The sequence below is a fragment of the Giraffa tippelskirchi genome, chromosome 12 (genome assembly GCF_054371585.1).
Source record: "Giraffa tippelskirchi isolate mGirTip1 chromosome 12, T2T-mGirTip1v1.2.pri, whole genome shotgun sequence".
Classification (NCBI taxonomy): domain Eukaryota; kingdom Metazoa; phylum Chordata; class Mammalia; order Artiodactyla; family Giraffidae; genus Giraffa; species Giraffa tippelskirchi.
Genome location: NC_137286.1, coordinates 132,368,955 through 132,389,472, shown reverse-complemented (window position 1 = coordinate 132,389,472; position 20,518 = coordinate 132,368,955). Strand labels below are relative to the sequence as shown.

Genomic DNA, 20,518 nt, shown 5'->3' with positions numbered 1-20,518 from the left:
AAAAATTTTATTTTTTTTTGTTTTATTCCTGTGAAAAATGCCATTGATATTTTGATAGGGATGGCATTGAATCTGTACATGCATATAGTATGGTCATTTTAATAATATTAATTCTTCCAATCCAAGAACACAGTATATCTTTCCATCTGTTTATGTCATCTTCAATTTCTTTCATTTATATAAGTCTTATATTTGTCATGTAATTTTTCAACAGTTTTTACAGTTGTTTTTACAGTTTTTTACAATTTTTACAGTTTTTTGTCTCCTTAGGCAGGTTTATTCTTTGGCATTTTATTCTTTTTGATGTGATGGTAAATGGGATCATTTCCTTAATTTATATTTCTGAAGGTTTGTTATTAGTGTATAGAAATGCAATGGATTTCTGTATATTACTTTTGTATCCTGTAAATTTACCAAATTTATTTATGAACTCTAGTAGTTTTCTGGTAGGATCTTTAGGATTTTCTATGTACAGTATCATGCCACCTACAAACAGTGACAATTTCATTATTCCTTTCCAATTTGTGTTCCTTTTATTTCTTTTTCTTCTCTTCTATGGCAAGGAATTCCAAAACTATGGTTATAAAAGTGGCAAGAATATGCATCCTTGTCTTGTTCCTGGTCTTAGAGGAAATGCTTTCAGTTTTTCACCATTGAGGATAATGTTTGATGTAGGTTTGTCAAATATGGTCTTTATTAGGTTAAGGTACATTTCCTCTATGCCCACTTTCTGGAGAGTTTTGGGTGCTGAAATTTATACACACACATTTTAATATTATTTTAATTTAATCCATTCAGACATCTGAACAAAAAATACATGTATATCTGACTACAGAGAATACTCATCTATAGTCCTTTTTTTGAATCCATCAGGGAGAAAATGCCTCATTAATTGTATTTTTTTAAAAAAGCTCTACTGATGGCATTCCTATATGTTGATGCTTTACTTGATTTCTAGTAAACGGATTATGCCTAGCATTTTTTCTTTCCCAAAGATTATTTTTTAGGGCAGTTTTAGGTTCATAGCAAAATTAAGAGTAAGATCCAGAGATAAGATTTCTTACATACATAGCCTTCTCCATTAACAATATCCTCACCAGAGTGGTGCAACTTTTAACACACACTTGAACCTTGTTTTTGCTGTTTAGCCACTAAGCCATGTTTGACTCTTGGAACCCCACGGGCTGTAGCCCACCAGACTCCTCAGTCCAAGGGATTCACCAGGCAAGAACACTGGAGTGGGTTGCCATTTTCTTCTCCAGGGGATATTCCCTAACCAGGGATTCAACACCCATCTCTGCACTGGCTGGCAGATTCTTTACCACTGAGCCACCAGGGAAGCCCACGATTGAACCTACATTGATTCAAACCCCATAGTTTTCATTAGTGTTCAATCTTAGTGCTGTATATTCTGAAGGTTTAGATAAATGTATAATGTATGTATCTATCATTATAGTATCATACAGACTTTTTTCTCTGTCCTAAAAGTCCTCTATGCTCTGCCTATTAATAACTACTAACCGCTGAAAACCACTGAATTTTTTATTGTCTCCATAGTTTTGCCTTTTCTAGAATGTCATATAGTTGGAATCCTACCATATGTAGTCTTTTCAAGCTGTTTTCTTTCATTTAGTTGCATGAATTTAAGGATTCACCATGTCTTTTCATGGCCTAATAGCTCATTGAGTTTTAGTGCTGAATATGTTCAAACTACTGCACAATTGCACCCATCTCACATGCTAGCAAAGTAATGCTCAAAATTCTTGAAGCCAGGCTTCAACAGTACATGAACTGTGAACTTCCTGATGTTCAAGCTGGATTTAGAAAAGGCAGAGGAACCAGGGATCAAATTGCCAACATCCATTAGATCACAGAAAAAGCAAGAGAATTCCAGAAAAACATCTACTTCAGCTTTATTGACTTCTCCAAAGCCTTTGACAGTGTGGATCACAACAAGCTGTGGAAATTAAAGAGATGGGAATAACAGACCACTTTACCTGCCTCCTGAGAAATCTGTATGCAGATCAAGAAGCAACAGTTAGAACGTTACATGGAACAACAGACTGGTTCCAAATTGGGAAAGGGGTATATCAAGGCTGTATATTGTCACCCTGCTTATTTAATTTATATGCAGAGTACATCAGGTGAAATGCCGGGCTGGATGAAGCATAAGCTGGAATCAAGATTGCTGGGAGAAATATCAATAACCTTAGATATGCAGATGACACCACCCTTATGGCAGAAAGCGAAAAAGAACTAAAGAGCCTCTTGACGAAGGTGAAAGAAGAGAGTGAAAAAGCTGGCTTAAAGCTCAACATTCAGAAAACTAAGATCATGGCACCCAGTCCCATCACTTCACAGCAAGTTGGAGAAACAATGGAAACAGTGAGAGACTTTATTTTGGGGGGCTCCAAAATCACTGCAGATGGTGACTGCAGCCATGAAACTAAAGGACACTTGCTCCTTGGAAGAAAAGCTGTGACCAACCTAGACAGTATATTAAAAGCAGAGACATTACTTTGCCAACAAAACTCCATCTAGTCAAAGCTATGGTTTTTCCAGTAGTCATGTACAGATGTGAGAGGTGGACCATAGAGAAAGCTGAACGTCGAAGAATTGATGCTTTTGAACTGTGGTGTTGGAGAAGACTCTTGAGAGTCTCTTGGACTGCAAGGAGATCCAACTTGTCAATCCTAGAGGAAATCAGTCCTGAATATTCATTGGAAGGACTGATGCTGAAGCTGAAACTCCTTGTCCACCTGATGTGAAGAACTGACTCATTTAAAAAAACTCTGATGCTGGGGAAGATTGAAAGCAGGAGGAGAAGGGGACAGTAAAGGATGAGATGGCTGGATGGCATCACCAACTCTATGGACGTGAATTTGAGTAAGCTCCGGGAGTTGGTGATGGACAGGGAGTCTGGTCTGCTGCAGTGCATGGGGCTGCAGAGTCAAACACAACTAAGTGACTGAACTGAACTGCATATTCATTTTAACAGACTTGGCTTATCCATTTACTTACTGAAGGACACGTTGGTTCTGTCCAAGTTTTATCAATTATGAATTGTCTGTGATTAGATAACATCACCAATGCAATGGACATGAATTTTAGCAAACTCCAGGAGATAGTGGAGGACAGTGGAGCCTGGCATGCTGCAGTCCATGAGATTGCAAGGAGTCAGATAAAACTTAGTGATAAAACTTAGTGACTTAGTCAGATAAAACAAAATGAAAACAAAAATGAACAGTCTTTTTTAAAGCATTAAAAAATATTCTGAGTTATTTTTATTCAAATAGGTGGACTCAACATGAGACTGCACCTGGAAAATAATAATACAAATATATACAGAGATCTGTTTTTAGCACAAATATTGAAAACAAGAAATGAAGAAGAACTCAAATTATATACATAATTACAGATCCCACAGATACAAAGAATGGTTAAGAAAATATATATAACATTAACAACAATATATTTTGAAATAGAACATAACTAACTCAAATGAAACAGAAATATAAGAGAAAGAGAAAGTTTATATAGTCTGATATGTGTTAACAAAATCAAATCCATACTGAAAAATCCTATTAACAATTCCTGGTCCATATGTCTTCTCAAGGATTATACCAAATATTTAAGGATTATGCCACAGTAAATTTATACAAATACCATATATATTACCAATGAATTACCGAAAAAGGGAGAGAATAATTCTCAACTTGGCCTGAGGGTAACATAACCTCTGTATGGAAAACCTGTTAAGATGCTGCATGAAAGGGAAGCAACAATGGATCTCCATCATAAACGTAGATGCTAAAACCCTGGACAGAATATTAGAAAAGTGACTCCTGTGGTATATCAAAATTATACTCAGTGGAGGTGACATTAGCAGATATGATAGAACAAAGACTTGTGAGTATAGCTTCCCTCATGAAAGCAATGAGAGCATAGCAACAGTTGCCAAGTCAAAATTCCAAACCCTTGGGAATGAACCAAAGGCTTGTAAGACCTGAGGATTCTTATAGCAGTGAAATTATATGGTTCTAACAATGATGACACGTGTCATTATAAGTTTCTCCAAGCCCATAAAATGTATAATTCAAGAGTGAACCCTATGGAAACTATGGACTCTGGATAATAATGATGTTCAATGCAGGCTCATCAGCTGTAACAGATGTACTACTCTGGTGGGGAACTTTGACACTGTGGAAGCAATGCATGTGTTGGGGCAAAGGACATATGGGAAAACTCTGCACTTCCTCTCAATGAGGCTGTAAATCTAAACTGCTCTAAGAAATAAAGATTATTTTTTTTAAAAAATTAAAAACAAAACTGTAAGGTAATCTTTATAGCTTTTCCCAGACTATTCCAATAAATAAGACCCTACTATTAGGAAAAAAAAAAGAAAGGAAGAAAAACAACTTAATCTCATAAGTATAGTGAACTTTTGCTCACTCTGCTATATTGTGATTCTGCTATATTCAGGAATCTGAAATGCCATGCTCATCGCGAAAACATACTTATGCACAAGAAGACCTGAGAAGGCCCTAGTCTCTCACTTGTAGATGAATTTGAGGCACTGCACAAGCAAGAACCGGTGCCTAAGGCGAAGCTGTAAGCTGCCTGCAGGAGTTACGGAAGGTGTGTCCCAGCACACACAGAGCCCCTGGCAAAAACAGAGTCTTCCTGATTCAGAGCATTTAAGAAAATCTCTGAAAAATAATTAGTTGAGACTAATTCAATTGAATATAAATTAGTGGCCACTCATGACAATGAATACAGATTTTATAGAATTCAGGACAGTCATTAAGTAAATAAGCAGCAACACAAACAACTACAATAAACAGTGACAGGAAAAATAAAGCCAAAAAACCCTGGGGAGGTGCAAATCTGATTTTGACTTATCACATCATGTACTCTAACATGTTCATTTTCCAATAAAACATTATGGCACATGAGAAAAACAACAACAACAACAAGAAAGCAGTGTTCTATACACACAGAAATAAGCAGTTAATAGAACTATCCCTGAGGAGGTCCAGATATTTTGTTTACTAGGTAAAAAACCTGAAAAATTCATAAGATGAGCCTAATAATTGTTTTCAACTGACAGAAGAAAAAAAAACTTTGCAATTAAGATTATCCATTTTGAAGAACAAGATAAAAAGAATGGGAAAAAGTGATATAAATTGCCTAAATTTTCATTTTAAAAAATTAAAAAGAAGAGCAAACTAAATCCAAAGCCAGGAAAGAAAAGGAAATAATCATGACTTTAATGGAAACAGATAACAGAGGATAGGAAAACAACAGAAACAAAATCAAAGAAACCAAATTTGTTTATTTGAAACAAACAAACAAGGAATACCAAGCAAACAAACAAAAAAAAAATTGTGGTCAGCTATACTGATCAAGAATAAGAGAGAGAAGACTCAAATGACAAAACTAAAGAATGAAAGTTGCTGTAACTTCTGATTTTACAAGAACAAAAAGGAATCTATGAGAATACTGTGAAGCTTTACACACCAACAGATGAGATTATTAAGATGAACTCATTCTTAGATATGAACTATCAAAACTGAGCCAGGAAGTAATATAATAGATCTGACTGAACATGGAACAACAGACTGGTTTCAAATAGGAAAAGGAGTACATCAAGGCTGTATATTGTCACCCTGCTTATTTAACTTATATGCAGAGTACATCATGAGAAATGCTGGGCTGGAGGAAGCACAAGCTGGAATCAAGATTTCCGGGAGAAATATCAATAACCTCAGACATGCAGATGACACGACCCTTATGGCAGAAAGTGAAGAAAAAGAGTGTCTTGATGAAAGTGAAAGAGGAGAGTGAAAAAGTTGGCTTAAAGCTCAACATTCAGAAAACTAAGATCATGGTATCTGGTCCCATCACTTCATGGCAAGTAGATGAGGAAACAGTGGAAACAGTGGCTGACTTTATTTTTTGGGGCTCCAAAATCACTGCAGATGGTGATTGCAGCCATGAAATTAAAAGACGTTTACTCTTTGGAAGGAAAGTTATGACCAACCTAGACAGCATATTAAAAAGCAGAGACATTACTTTGCCAACAAAGGTCAGTCTATTCAAGGCTATGGTTTTTCCAGTAGTCATGTATGGATGTGAGAGTTGGACTATAAAGAAAGCTGAGTGCCGAAGAATCGATGCTTTTGAACCGTGGTGTTGGAAAAGACTCTTGAGAGTCCTTTGGGCTGCAGGGAGATCCAACCAGTCCATCTTAAAGGAGATCAGTCCTGGGTGTTCATTGGAAGGACTGATGTTGAAGCTGAAACTCCAGTATTTTGGCCACCTGATGCGAAGAACTGACTCATTTGAAAAGACTCTGATGCTGGGAGAGATTGAGGGCAGGAGGAGAAGGGGACAACAGAGGATGAGATGGTTGGATGGCATCACCAACTCAATGGACATGAGTTTGGGTAAACTCTAGGAGCTGGTGATGGACAGGGAGGTGTGGCTTGCTGAGGTTCATGGGGTAGCAAAGAGTCAGACAGACTGACCAACTGAACTGAACTGAATCTCTAACAAATAAAAGAAATGAATTAGTAACCAATATACCTATTGCAAAAAAAAAAAAACAGATGGCTTCACTGATAAATTCAATCAAATATTCAATGAAATCTTACCATCAATTCTTCAAAAAATCCTCCAAAAATTATACTGGGAGAGAACACATCCCAGCTAACCTATTAAGTCAATGTTACTGTCTTATGAATATAGACACAAAAATCCATAACAAGATACCCTCAAATCTAATACAGAACATATGAAGATTATATATAAAGCATTTAAAAAAATTAAAGAATACATTTAACAGAAGAAGCATAAAATCTGTACAATTAAAAAGACAAAGAATCACTGAAAGAAATTAAATGGGTAAATATGACACGTTCATGCATCTGAAATCTTAATATTCTTAAGATGGCCACAGACTTGTTCTTCAGATTCACAGCAATCCTTTTCAAAATTTCAGTTGACTGTTTTGCAGAAGTTGACATGTTGTTCCTACTGTTCATAAGGAAATGCAACTGTAGTAACAATAATGGCTACCAAAGATATCTAGTTCCAAACCCTGGGAATATTTTATTTTAAATGACAAAAGGTACTTTTGTAGGTATGATTAAGTTAAGGGATTTGAGTTGGGTAATTATCATGGATTACCTGGGTTGGTCCCAATGTAATCCTCATAAAAGAAAAAGGGAGGTTAAGTAGCAGAGCCAGAGAGATAGATATGATGATAAAATAAGATGCCAGAGTGATTCAAGGAAGAGCCACAAGCTAAAGAAGGCAGGAGGCCTCCAGAAGATAGAAAAAGTGAGTAAACAAATTCTTATCTAGAGACTCCAGAAGGAATGTAGGCTTGCTGACACCTTAATTTTAGGATATCATTTCCAGAACTGTAAGATAGTAAATTTTGGCTAAGTTGTTACCTCACCAATAGAAAACTAATACAACAAAGGTCACATGACAGCATAAACAACCTTGAAGAAGAAGAACAAAGTTGTAGGATTCATGCTTCCTGGTTACAAAACTTTCTATAAAGCTAGAGTGATTAAATCAATGTGGTACTGGCTTCAAAATAGATATATAGATCACTGGAATAAAATTGAGAATCCAGAAATAAACTACACACTTATGGTCAATTTATTCTTGATAAGGGTGCCAAGACAATTCAACCAGGCAATAATTTTCAACAAATAGTACTGGGACAATTAATACACATGTAAAAGAATTATATTAGATTCTGACATTGCATCATGCACAAAAAATAACTCAAAGTGGATCAAAAACCTAATGTAATAACTAAAGGTGAAAAACTCTTAGAAGAAAATATAAGTAAAAATATTCATGACCTTGGATTAGACAATGGGTTTCTATATGAGCCATAAAATTTTACACAACAAAAGAAACAGACACATTCTACTTAATCAGAATTAAATTGTTTTTGGTGAAATAAACCTACAAGACCTTCTTGAACTAACACCCAAAAAAGATATCCTTTTCATTATAGAGGAGTGGAATGCAAAAGTAGAAAGTCAATAAATATCTGGAGTAACAGGCAAATTTAGCCTTGGAATACAGAATGAAGCAGGGCAAAGGCTAATAGAGTTTTTTCAAGAGAACGCACTGGTCATAACAAACACCCTCTTCCAACAACACAAGAGAAGACTCTACACATGGACATCACCAGATGGTCAATATCAAAAACAGATTGATTATATTCTTTGCACCCAAATATTGAGAAGCTCTATACAGTCAGCAAAAACAAGACCTGTAGCTGACTGTGGCACAGACCATGATCTCCTTATTGCCAAATTCAGACCTTAATTGAAGAAAGTAGGGAAAACCACTAGACCATTCAGGTGTAACCTAAATCAATGGAAAGTGACAAATAGACTTAAGGGATTAGATCTGATAGAGTGCCCGAAGAACTATGGACAGAGGTTCGTGACATTGTACAGGAGGCAGTGATCAAGACCATCCCTAAGAAAAAGAAATGCTAAAAGGCAAAATGGTTGTCTGAGGAGGCCTTACAAATAGCTGTGAATGGAAGAGAGGTGAAAAGCAAAGAAGAAAAGGAAAGATATAACCATTTGAATTCAGAGTTCCAAAGAAGAGCAAGGAGAGATAAGAAAGCCTTCCTCAGCAATCAATGCAAAGAAATAGAGGAAAACAATAGAATGGGAAAGTCTAGAGATCTTGTCAAGAAAATTAGAGATACCAAAGGAACATTTCATGCAAAGATGGGCACAATAAACGCCAGGAAAGGCATGGACCTAACAGAAGTAGAAGATGTCAAGAAATGGTGGCAAGAATACACAGAAGAACTATACAAAAAAGACCTTCACGACCCAGATAATTATGATGGTGTGATCCCCAGCCTAGAGCCAGACATCCTGGAATGTGAAGTCAAGTGGGCCTTAGGAAGCATCACTACGAACAAAGCTAGTGGAGGTGATGGAACTCCAGTTGAGCTATTTCAAATCCTAAAAGATGATGCTGTGAAAGCACTGCCTCAATATGCCAGCAAATTTGGAAAACTCAGCAGTGGCCACAGGACTGGAAAAGGTCAGTTTTCATTCCAATCCCAAAGAAAGGTAATGCCAAAAATGCACAAAATATTGCAGAATTGCACTCATCTCACATGCTAGTAAAGTAATGTTCAAAATTTTCCAAGCCAGACTTCAACAGTACATGAACTGTGAACGTCAGGTGTTCAAGCTGGATTTAGAAAAGGCAGAGGAGCCAGAGATCAAATTGCCAACATCTGTTGGGTTATTGAAAAAGCAAGAGAGATCCACAAAAACATCTAATTCTGCTTTAATGACTATGCCAAAGACTATCACTGTGTGGACCACAACAAACTGTGGAAAATTCTTAAAGAGATGGGAATACCAGGCCACCTGACCTGCCTCTTGAGAAATCTGTATGCAGGTCAGGAAGCAACAGTTAGAACTGGACATGGAACAATAGACTGGTTCCAAATCAGGAAAGGAGTACATCAAGGCTGTTTATTGTCACCCTGCTTATTTAACTTATATGTAGAGTACATTATGGGAAATGCTGGGCTGGATGAAGCACAAGCTGGAATCAAAATTGCCGGAAGAAATATCAATAACCTCAGATATGCAGATGACACCACCCTTATGGCAGAAAGTGAAGAAGAACAAAAGAGCCTCTTGATGAAAGTGAAAGAGGAGAGTAAAAAAGTTGGCTTAGAACTCAACATTAAGAAAATGAAGATCATGGCACCTGGTCCCATCACTTCATGACAAATAGATGGGAAAACAGTGGAAAAAATGACAGACTTGATTTTGGGGGGCTCCAAAATCACTGCAGATGGTACTGCAGCCATGAAATTAAATGATGCTTTCTCCTTGGAAGAAAAGCTATGACCAACCTAGACAACATATTAAAAAGCAGAGATTGCTTTGCCGACAAAAGTCTGTCTAGTCAAAGCTATGGTTTTTCCAGTAGTCATGTATGGATGGGAGATTTGGACTACAAAGAGAGCTGAGCGCCAAAGAATTGATGCTTTTGAACTGTGATGTTAGAGAAGACTCTTGAGAGTCCCTTGGCCTGCAAGGAGATCCAATCAGTCCATCCTAAAGGAGATCAGTCCTGAATATCCATTGGAAGGTCTGACGCTGAAGCTGAAAGTCCAACAGTTTGGCCACCTGATGCAAAGAACTGACACATTTAATAGACCCTGATGCTGGGAAAGACTGAAGGCAGGAGGAGAAGGTGATGACAGAGGATGAGATGGTTGGATGGCATCACCAACTCAATGGACATGAGTTTGAGTAAACTCCGAGAGTTGGCTATGGACAGGGAAGTCTGACGTGCTGCAGTCTATGGGGTCGCAAAGAGCCGGACATGACTGAGCGACTGAACCGAACTGAAACCAGCAAAACGAAAAGAAATCTACAGAATTGGAAGTGAATTTTACAAATCATACATCTCATAAAGGACCTACATTCAGAATATGTAAATAACTTACAACCCAACAATTAGAAATGCAAAATGTGTACACTTACTTCTCAAAAAATGATACAAAGATGGGCAAGAAGCACATGAATGGATGCTCAACATTATTGGTCACTAATGAAATGCAAACCAAAACTACAATGAGAAACGATTTTATACTCAGCAGGATGCCTATAATCAAATGATGGAAAATAACAAGAAAGAGTGAGAATGTGGAAACAATCCCTCAAAGATGACTGTAGCGAGTAGAAAGTAAAAAACGGTACAGCCACTTGGGGAAACAGTGTTCCATTTCTTCACCAAACTTAAACACAGAATTATCAAATGGCCTAGCAATTTTATCTCATAGCACATATCCAAGAGAACTGAAGCCATATGATTACTGAAAACCTGTCCACAAATACTTACAGTATAACTAAGAAGGACCCTATAGGGCCTTTCCAGCACAGAAACCCTCATCTTCCTTAGCCCATGCCCTTCACCTGCTTATTTTTTGTAGAAAAAATTTAAACAAGTAAGTTTAATCAGAGAAGTGAAAAATGCAAAAAGAAAGAAAAACATTCAAGGAAACAAAAACAATAATAATAATTTAGCCATAAATTGTCTTCTGAGCCATATCGTTTAAACCAATTTGCAGATACTGAAACCCCCATTGGCGGAAAAAGTTGACTACATGATGACCAGACTGTAGCCATGCATAAGCTGCTCTATCTTGGCTTCAAGGAAAGGGGAACAAGCTGACCCTGGAACTGAAGATTAATTGACTTAAAACAATCAAGATGGCAGTGATCAGACCACATGACTAACTTCAAAATGATAGTCGGAGCCAATTGTGCTATTCTATGCATAGCCCCACCTACCACTTGTGCACCCCTGAGACTCCCCTTCAAAAAGCTCTTGCTCCCCGCCTTCAACAGTTAAGAGTTGGTTCTTACTCTTTTTTTTTTTTTTTTTTTTTTTTTTTATAAATTTATTTATTTTACTTGGGGGCTAATTACTTTACAATATTGTAATAGTTTTTGCCATACATTGACAAGAATCAGCCATGGGTTTACATGTGTTCCCCTTCCCGAACCCCCCACCCACCTCCCTCCCCCTCCCATCCCTCTGGATCATCCCACTGCCCCGGCCCCGAGCCCTTGTCACATGCATCGAACATGGAATGGTGCTCTGTTTCACATATGACAATACACATGTCTCAATGCCATTCTCCCAGAACGTCCCACCCTCACCTTCTCCCTCAGCAATCTTTCCTCTCCTACCAACATTTGTCTCTCAAATATTGGCTTTCAAGTGGAGAGCAGTCAAATCTGAGTTGCGTAACGATAGTACCATCATACTTAATAGCCAAAAAGTGGAAACAATACAAATGTCCACCAGTTGGCGAATGGATAAACAAAAAGTTGCATGTTCACTTTTTATCAGTCATAAAAAGAGTGAACTACCGGCACATTATGACGTGAATAATGCCAAACACCTAAGGCTTTATATGATTCTACTTATATGAAATATCCAGAAATAGCAAATAAAGATAGAAAGTAAATTAATCATTGTCAAGAGTTGGGGAGAGGAGTGAAATTTGTTTGGTGATTATTACACAACTTTTTGAATAATCACTGAATTGTACACTTTTAAAGGGTGAACTTTATGGTATGTGAATTACAGCTCTATAAAAACTATTAAAAATGAAAAACAACTTAGGTTTTTTCCAATACTGCAAAATTGTTCTACTATCATAAAATCAACTGATGTAATTCATTACAAGAACTATTTGAAAGAAACATTCTTATTATATCAAAGGATGCAGAAAATTATATGATTTTTAAGATGCCCAAACAAGGACTATAACAATTTTAAAATCTGATTAAGGGGAGACATATAAACCTACAGAAAATAACATAATCAATAAGAACATATTAAAAACTTTTCTTCTGAGATCAGAAACAAGAAAAGACCCCCCAGCCAGTTCAATAAGAGGATTAAAAAGTGCCCAAGTATTGGAAAAAAGAAATGCACTGGTCATATTGCAAATGGTATTACCGTATATGTAGAAAATTTTAAATATTAGAACTAGTAAGTAAATGTAGCCAACAAGATTATTCAATAGAATATAAACATATAAAAAACTTTTATTTCCTTATACCAGGAATAACCAATTAGAAAATGAAATTTTAAAAAAATATATTTTTTTATTGTTTATGATCGACATTTTGTCAACTTCATTAAATTAATTTGAAAGCTTTTCTTTTTTAATATGTTCTGGTAAATTTCAACAATTTTCATGTCATTTTATTAATGATAATGATTATATCCATAAGTGAGATAGAAATAGATGTCAATTATAGTATGCATGATATTTTGGATATTATTTTTTAATTTAGAGAATAGAACTTAAAAAACAGTATTCAGAAACCCTAAAGTTTGCAGATTTTATTTGCATATTTTTACATCCCTCTTATGACATCTGTGTATAGATAAACATTCACAATCATCTATATATGCTGCCTGGAGTTATTACCGCCAGCTCCCATGTTAGATTAAAGTAATGATTGACATACTATTTGGGAATTTCATATTTCCTGTGCTGGATTTCTTCTGTTCCTGAAACATACAGCTTGGAAATATACATTTTGTTTTCATACAGCTGGATGGTGCAAACTTACCAGAATTAAAGAATTACAATTAGTAGCTTACCAGCTTGCATCCTTAAACAATCCTTATAAATACTATCCTTCTTATTAATACTGTCTTCTGGTCTTATTAAGTATGCTCAGGAATTTAAAACATAGTGCTTCCTCATTTAAACAGACAACCTGCCTCTCAAAAAACTGGAAGTACAGTTGCAAATATTTTGAATAGCTGAGTATAGTTAAACTTTCTACAGTACCTTAGTAGAACATATTAAAGAACAGAAAGATTTAGTTTTCGTGATTTCCTCCCAATAGTGGTTACAAATTTTCTCTTTCTTTGCTATATTTGAATGGCATATTTCATTTCACACATCCTTTACGCACTTCCAGAACCTTAATACAGCTGAAGGAGAAAGCTTACCTATACAGTGTTTGTAAATGTCAACTAGCCAACAGATATTTGGAAGCCTATGAATGTTCACCTTTCTAACATTTGCTTAAAGCCATCTGGAATTAATGTTCTCCTCTTTCTGTTCCTCTCACCTCAAAAGAAAAAAAATCTTTATACAGAAGTTGACACAAAATATATTAAATAAAGCTGGTATTTAGTCTTCTTGCATTCAAGCAGGAATTACACATGCATGTAAAGTAAGAAGGAAACATTTTTACAGTATTCAGTACACTTGCTGTCAAGTTACCCTTTTGATACATCTGCCATTTTCCACTAAAACACATCTTGTTTATTTTGGATTAGGAGCAAGTTCTTCCATGTCTACCAGGATTCATTTGCCTGCTAAAGCAGCCCTGTCCTTGAAAGACATTATATCACATGCCCGTCAAACCAAGTCTGCTTGTTTTCATTTTATTTTCTCAACTTGATTAGTCAACATTTGTGAAAATGAGAAATTTGAAAGATAATATTAACATTTGCTTAGAGTTGGCCTGCCTTCTCTCAGTAGAGGAGCTCATTTTCCTCTCATGCCTTCGGACCAGGAATTAGGGAAATGGAGCATGAAGAGCTGGCGCCCTTCACTCTGGAAAACTCCAGTCTACTCTGGATGAACTGCTCTTATGTGGGGCTAGGAAGCCAGTGGATGTCCTGGGTGAGGAGCACTTGTGTAGGGAGCTTTGGACTTCTCCGTGCTCCCTTGATGCCTTCTTCCTCTTTTGTTTCTCTCTCCAGACTTGTTCTATCAAAACCTACTGCTACTCTAATCTGGGTCCATCATCAACCTTGTTTCCTATTTCCTCTTTTTCACTATTCTCACATTCAGTCACATGTCCTGCTGATTCCATCATCTAACATTCATGTAAATATTTACAAATCATTTTATAGTATCTGATCAGAGATGGAGTGATTATCATAGCATAGAATTCAATTAGCACATGGCAGCCCTTGGCCTCTAACATTGCAGAGTAGCTTCCTATTTTCAAGTCCATGAATATCCTCTCTCCTAGATCTAGAACTACCCAAGTTTACCCAGACAACTTTCCTCCCTAAGCTTCTGCTTCTCTTTTTCAATTTGTATTTGTTCCATAAAAATTTCCCACCAAACGGAAAAATTTAATCTTCCAGGAAGAGTGTTTTTTAACTTTATCCCCTAGCACTTAAATTTCAAACTCATCAGCCCATATTTAAAAATCTTATCTTTTCAACACTTGCATATTCAGTTACCATTATCGGAAACCATCATATAGTTATAGTCCCTCAAGTAATTCACACTATCAGGATAGCGTGAATATGCAAACATCTTAAAAAGTAACTGAATTTACACTAGTACCCTCCAAAGTCAGTTGATAAAATTTGTACTTTCAACCAATATTTTTCAATGTTTATGTATCAGTAGTCAAACTAGTTAACTGGAAACACAAGCCAAATTTAAAAAAAGAACAACAATGAGCTGGTGAATTAATCCAACATACAATTTTCAAAATGTAAATTCAAATTTTTCCTGATAAATGATTTTTCAAAAAGTAGTCCACTAATAAATGCCATTATCAGAAAAGCAGAACTTATTTGGGGACTTTTAAGAGCCAAAACATCTGTTTGATTTAAACCTAGGAGAAACAGATGGTAGGGAAAAATTAGGTTTTTGTTTAATATCTACGAATAGTAAGGTTAGTCTCTCTTGGTTTGGAATACTCATTTACACACCAATATTCAGCTTTAGGAATTTAGGGGCTCATTAACTTTGCTAAACGTGGAATTTAGTTTTTTTAAAGCTAATTATTTCTTTACTATTTTTATATCCACTTATACTCTTCTCCTTACTCACAAAGGACACATCTTCACCAATACCCAGCTCCTACCATCAGGGAAATAATTTCACTTAAGTCCCTTGAAAGCAATTTTTTATGGGCTCCACAAAACTGGTGATAAACTTATTTAGTGGTCTCATTTACTTTTGTGGAGATATTTCTAAAATAATTTGGGCATAACTATTCGATTAATATATTTAAAAAAAATAAGGCAAAAGCAAACCACTGACCCCGCCACATGTCAGAAATTAATTGTTATAATTTAACTGAACTTTCCGGTGTTCTCAGAGTGTTGTTCTGATATTTAACAACATCACTGATTTCAGAAGCTCTATATTCCCTTCATCTTCAAAATTTTGTGAACCAAATTATTATTTACACAATTGGTTTTACTGAGAATTGTGTTGATGGTTGTTCTCATAAGATGTTTTCTGAATATACTGTTTTCAATCTATGATAAACACTTTTATATAATTGGAGCAACCCTTCTCTGGGTATCTTCCCTACTTGACACTTCTGTGTTCATCTTGGATTAATGTACAATACTTATTTTGCCATAATTTCTGCAACACAGTTGTCTCTGGGGTCTCCTTTAAAATCTTCAAGCTTCTCACATTTCAAGTTTTTTTAGAACAGTTAGTTTAACCTTGGCTGCACAGTCCTAAAGTCCAGCCTGCACCTCAGACCAATTACATGAAAAACTCTAGGGGTAGAACCTTGACATCAGTAATTTTTAAAACTCCCAGGTGGTTCCAATGTGCAGTCATGGTTGAAAAACACTATTTAGAGTGAGAAATGACCTCAGGCTCTCCTGCAACTTTCCTACTAATAGCCTAACATATCACAAGTGCAAAATGGCTTCAATGAACATGCATAGCTACAAAATAGCACTATTTATTTTGTTCCAACTTTGATGTATTTTTGTTAAGCTTCTATCTGTGCCTATAATTTGAAGTTTGAGGCATCAAGTTCCAATAATCTTTGCTAAATTTACTCCAAAGCTGGAGCATGTTCCTTCAAATTTAAAAATGGCAGCTCTCAATAAAGTTTGGCCATTTAATTATACATCTAAAAAAATAATCACAATTTTGAAAGAGTGTCACTCTTAAATAATTAATATTTTAATAACTTTCAGGTAAATAATAAGCTATAGACGTCATTTATTTAGAGCCATTTATTAATATATAAAATTCCTGACAACATTACTTCTCATTAGTAATTTATATGAACTCTTTTGCATTAATCTCTTTCTGTTAATCTTTATGGCAACTATAACTCCTTTATGTACTATCTCCTTTATGTAAGATTTTAAACTATTTATCAGGAAAATGCCTTTTAATGTCTCATTCTATACAAAAAAAGAGAACAATCTGTTTCTATTTTGAGACCACCTTTAAATTTCAGGTGCAAGCTCTTCAAACTTATTAATTTGAAAATTAATGTTTTGCTGCAGAGTAAATTTCCAGAACTCTCAGTTTATTTTTCAATATATTTTCCTCAGACCCAAAAATGTTAGGAGTAATGAGACATCTTTCATTCATCAATAATAAGGAAATCTTTTCTCAGAAACTTTGCTCTCATTTTTATCTATTATCATAAAGAAAATCAGTTCTGAATATTCATTGGAAGGACTAATGATGAAGCTGAAACTCCAATACTTTGCCGACCTGATGCGAAAAACTGACTCATTGGAAAAGACCCTGATGCTGGGAAAGATTAAAGCAGGAAGAGAAGGGGATGACAGAAGACGGGATGGTTGGATGGCATCACTGACTTGATGAACGCAAGTTTGAGTAAGCTCGGGGAGTTGGTGATGGACAGGGAAGCCTGGCGTGCTGCAGTCCATGGGGTTGCAAAGAGTCAGACATGACCGAGCTACTGAACTGAACTGAATGGAACTTAGAAACTTTGAGATTTTAATTAAAAAAAAAAAAAAAAAACCTTTAACATGACAATTTAAGTTACTGCTGCTGCTACTGCTAAGTCGCTTCAGTCGTGTCCGACTCAGTGCGACCCTACAGACGGCAGCCCACCAGGCTCCGCCGTCCCTAGGATTCTCCAGGCAAGAATACTGGAGTGGGTTGCCATTTCCTTCTCCAGTGCATGAAAGGGAAAAGTGAAAGTGAAGTCGCTCAGTCGTGTCCGACTCTTAGCGACCCCATGGACTATAGCCTACCAGGCTCCTCCGTCCATGGGATTTTCCAGGCAAGAGTACTGGAGTGGGGTGCCATTGCCTTCTCCAATTTAAGTTACTATGGAATATTATTTGGGGGCTTCCCAGGTAGAACTAGTGGTAAAGAACACCCCTGCCAATGCAGGAGACACAAGACACTCAGGTTCAATCCTGGGTCATGAAGATCCCCTACAGTAGGAAATGGCAACCCAATCCAGTATTCTTGCCTGGAGAATTCCATGGACAGAGGAACCTGGCAGGCTGTAGTACACAGGGTCACAAACAGTTGGACACGACTGAGCAAATGAGCATTACATGGAATATAATTTAAGAGAAGGTGATTATTAAAAACTATGTAAACCCAACTGCTTTGGGGATGACAGTGAATCTCCTGACATTGGACTTGATTCTATGACATTCATTCATGAATCAAACTAGAATATTTAAAACCTGGTTGCTAGAACCTGAGTTGCAATGCAAATTAGGTGTTTCATTTTTAAATGAACCTCACTTCTCATGACAATCCATGAAGTGTTAAGGTAGAGTCAGGGCAAAATTATTTTCTCTAGTCAGTCTTTCTTGATCTGCTCTTCCCCAAGAGGAATTGATCACCCTCTTGCTATTTCTTCTTCCTGTGAATGTTTAAAGAGTTTTTACCACTTCATGACAAATCACTTTCTTTTGCCTTCCTCTCCATACTTCTAGGGTGGTGATTTGATTTAATTCATAACTGTATTTTTAGCAATTACGGGTTCACACTTGGTGCTCACTTTGCTGAATGAATGATGAGGGAAGTGGGGTAACAGTTTGAGCATTTGCAAAAACTCATCAAATTGAAGCATCACTACGAAAAAAGCTAGTGGAGGTGATGGTATTCCAGATGAACTATTTCAGCTCCTAAAAGATGATGCTGTGCACTCAACATGCCAGCAAATTTGGAAAACTCAGCAGTGGCCACAGGACTGGAAAAGATAAACTTTCATTCCAATCCCAAAGAAAAGCAATGCCAAAGAATGTTCAAACTACAGCACACTCATCTCACACACTAGCAAAGTAATGCTCAAATTCTCCAAGCTAGGCTTCAACATTACATGAACCAAGAAATTCCAGATGTTCAAGCTAGACTTAGAAAAGGCAGAGGAACCAGAGATCAAATTGCCAGCATACATTGGGTCATAAAAGAGCAAGAGAATTTCAGAAAAATATCTACTTCTGCTTCATTGACTATGCTAAAGCCTTTGACTGTGTGGATGGATCACAACAAACTGTGGAAAATTCTTAAAGAGATGGGAATACCAGACCATCTTACCTGACTCCTGAGAAACCTATATGCTGGTCAACAAGCAAAAGTCAGAACCAGACATGGAACGATGGACTGATTCCAAACTGGGAAAGAAGTATGTCAAGGCTGTATATAGTCACCCCGCTTATTTAACATATATGCAGAGTACATCTTGTGAGATGCTTGACTGGATGAAGCACAAACTGGAATCATTATTACCAGGAGAAATATCAATAACCTCAGATATGCAGATGACAACACCCTTATGGCAGAAAGCGAAGAAGAACTAAAGAGCATCTTGATGTAGGTGAAAGAAGAGAGCAAAAAGCTGGCTTAAATCTCAACATTCAGAAAATTAAGATCATGGCATGCGGTCCCACCACTTCACAGCAAGTAAATGGGGAAATATTGGAAACAGTGACAGACTTTATTTTCTTAGGGTCCAAAATCAATGCAGATGGTGATTGCAGCCTTGAAATTAAAAGATGCTTGCTCCTTGGAAGAAAAGCTGTGACCAACCTAGACAGCATATTAAAAAGCAGAGATATTACTTTGCCGACAAAGGTCCATCTAGTCAAAGCTATGGTTTTTCCAGTAGTCATGTATGGATGTGAGAGTTGGATTATAAAGAAAGCTGAGTGCCGAAGAATTGATGCTTTTGAACTGTGGCATTGGAGAAGACTCTTGAGAGTCCCTTGGACTTCAAGGAAATCAAATCAGTTAATCCTAAAGGAAATCACCCTGAACATTCATTGGAAGGACTGATGCTGAAGCTCCAATACTCTGGCCACCTAATGTGAAGAACTGACTCATTGGAAGAGACCCTGATGCTGGCAAATATTGAAGGCAACAGGAGAAGAGGATGACACAGGATGAGATGGTTGGATGGCATCACCGACTCAATGGACATGAGTTTAAGTAAACTCCAGGAGATGGTGAAGGACAGGGAGGCCTAGTGTGCTGCAGTCCGTTTGGTCGCAAAGAGTTAGACGCAACTGAACAACATCAGATTGCACGTTTAAGATTCTATTGCATGTCAATTATATTTCAACTACAAAGAATAAAATATTTGAATTCTCCTTACAACATTCTGTCAGAATCAGATCATAAACCAATATAGAATTTGAGGATTATTATTTTACCACAAAAGTGCAACTTGATAACCCACATTATTCACCAGACTCAAAAGTTCATTATAGTATTTTACAAAACAAAACTCATCCACAAAGTTGCACCAGTATGGATATTCAAATCATGTGCAAACATGCATGTCAGATTCAAGGAAGATATCTTAAGACTTTGATTAAAATAAAATTGAAAATTTCTATAGTAAGTAATTTGTGGAATTAGGTGAATTTGGTTGTTACTACACTTAAAAATGACATAATAGCTCAGTTGGTAAAGAATCTGCCTGCAATGCAGGAGACCCAGGTTAGATTCCTGGGTGGGGAAGATCCCCTGGAGACAGAAATGGCAACCCACTTCAGTATTCTTACCTGGAAAATACTATGGACAGAGGAGCTGGCAGCCTGACACAACTTAGTGACTAAACTACTACCACCACAAAAAATGACAGCATCCCTTAATAATCAATAGTGTATAAATGAAACACTCTTGACTTACCTTTACAATTTATTTATAAGAAACAAAATATAA

General features: G+C 36.6%; 1 protein-coding gene and 1 long non-coding RNA gene across 4 annotated transcripts in view; both read right to left on the bottom strand.

Moving 5' to 3' along the window:
- Positions 1–20,518, bottom strand: part of GPC5 (glypican 5) — a 1,454,838-nt gene that overhangs the window by 814,122 nt on the left and 620,198 nt on the right. The window lies entirely within an intron of this gene.
- On the bottom strand, positions 11,008–13,260 carry LOC145530211 (uncharacterized). Its single transcript, XR_014071561.1, has 2 exons — positions 11,751–13,260; positions 11,008–11,454 (listed from the first exon to the last, which is right to left on the bottom strand). It is a non-coding gene; the product is annotated as an uncharacterized LOC145530211 (long non-coding RNA).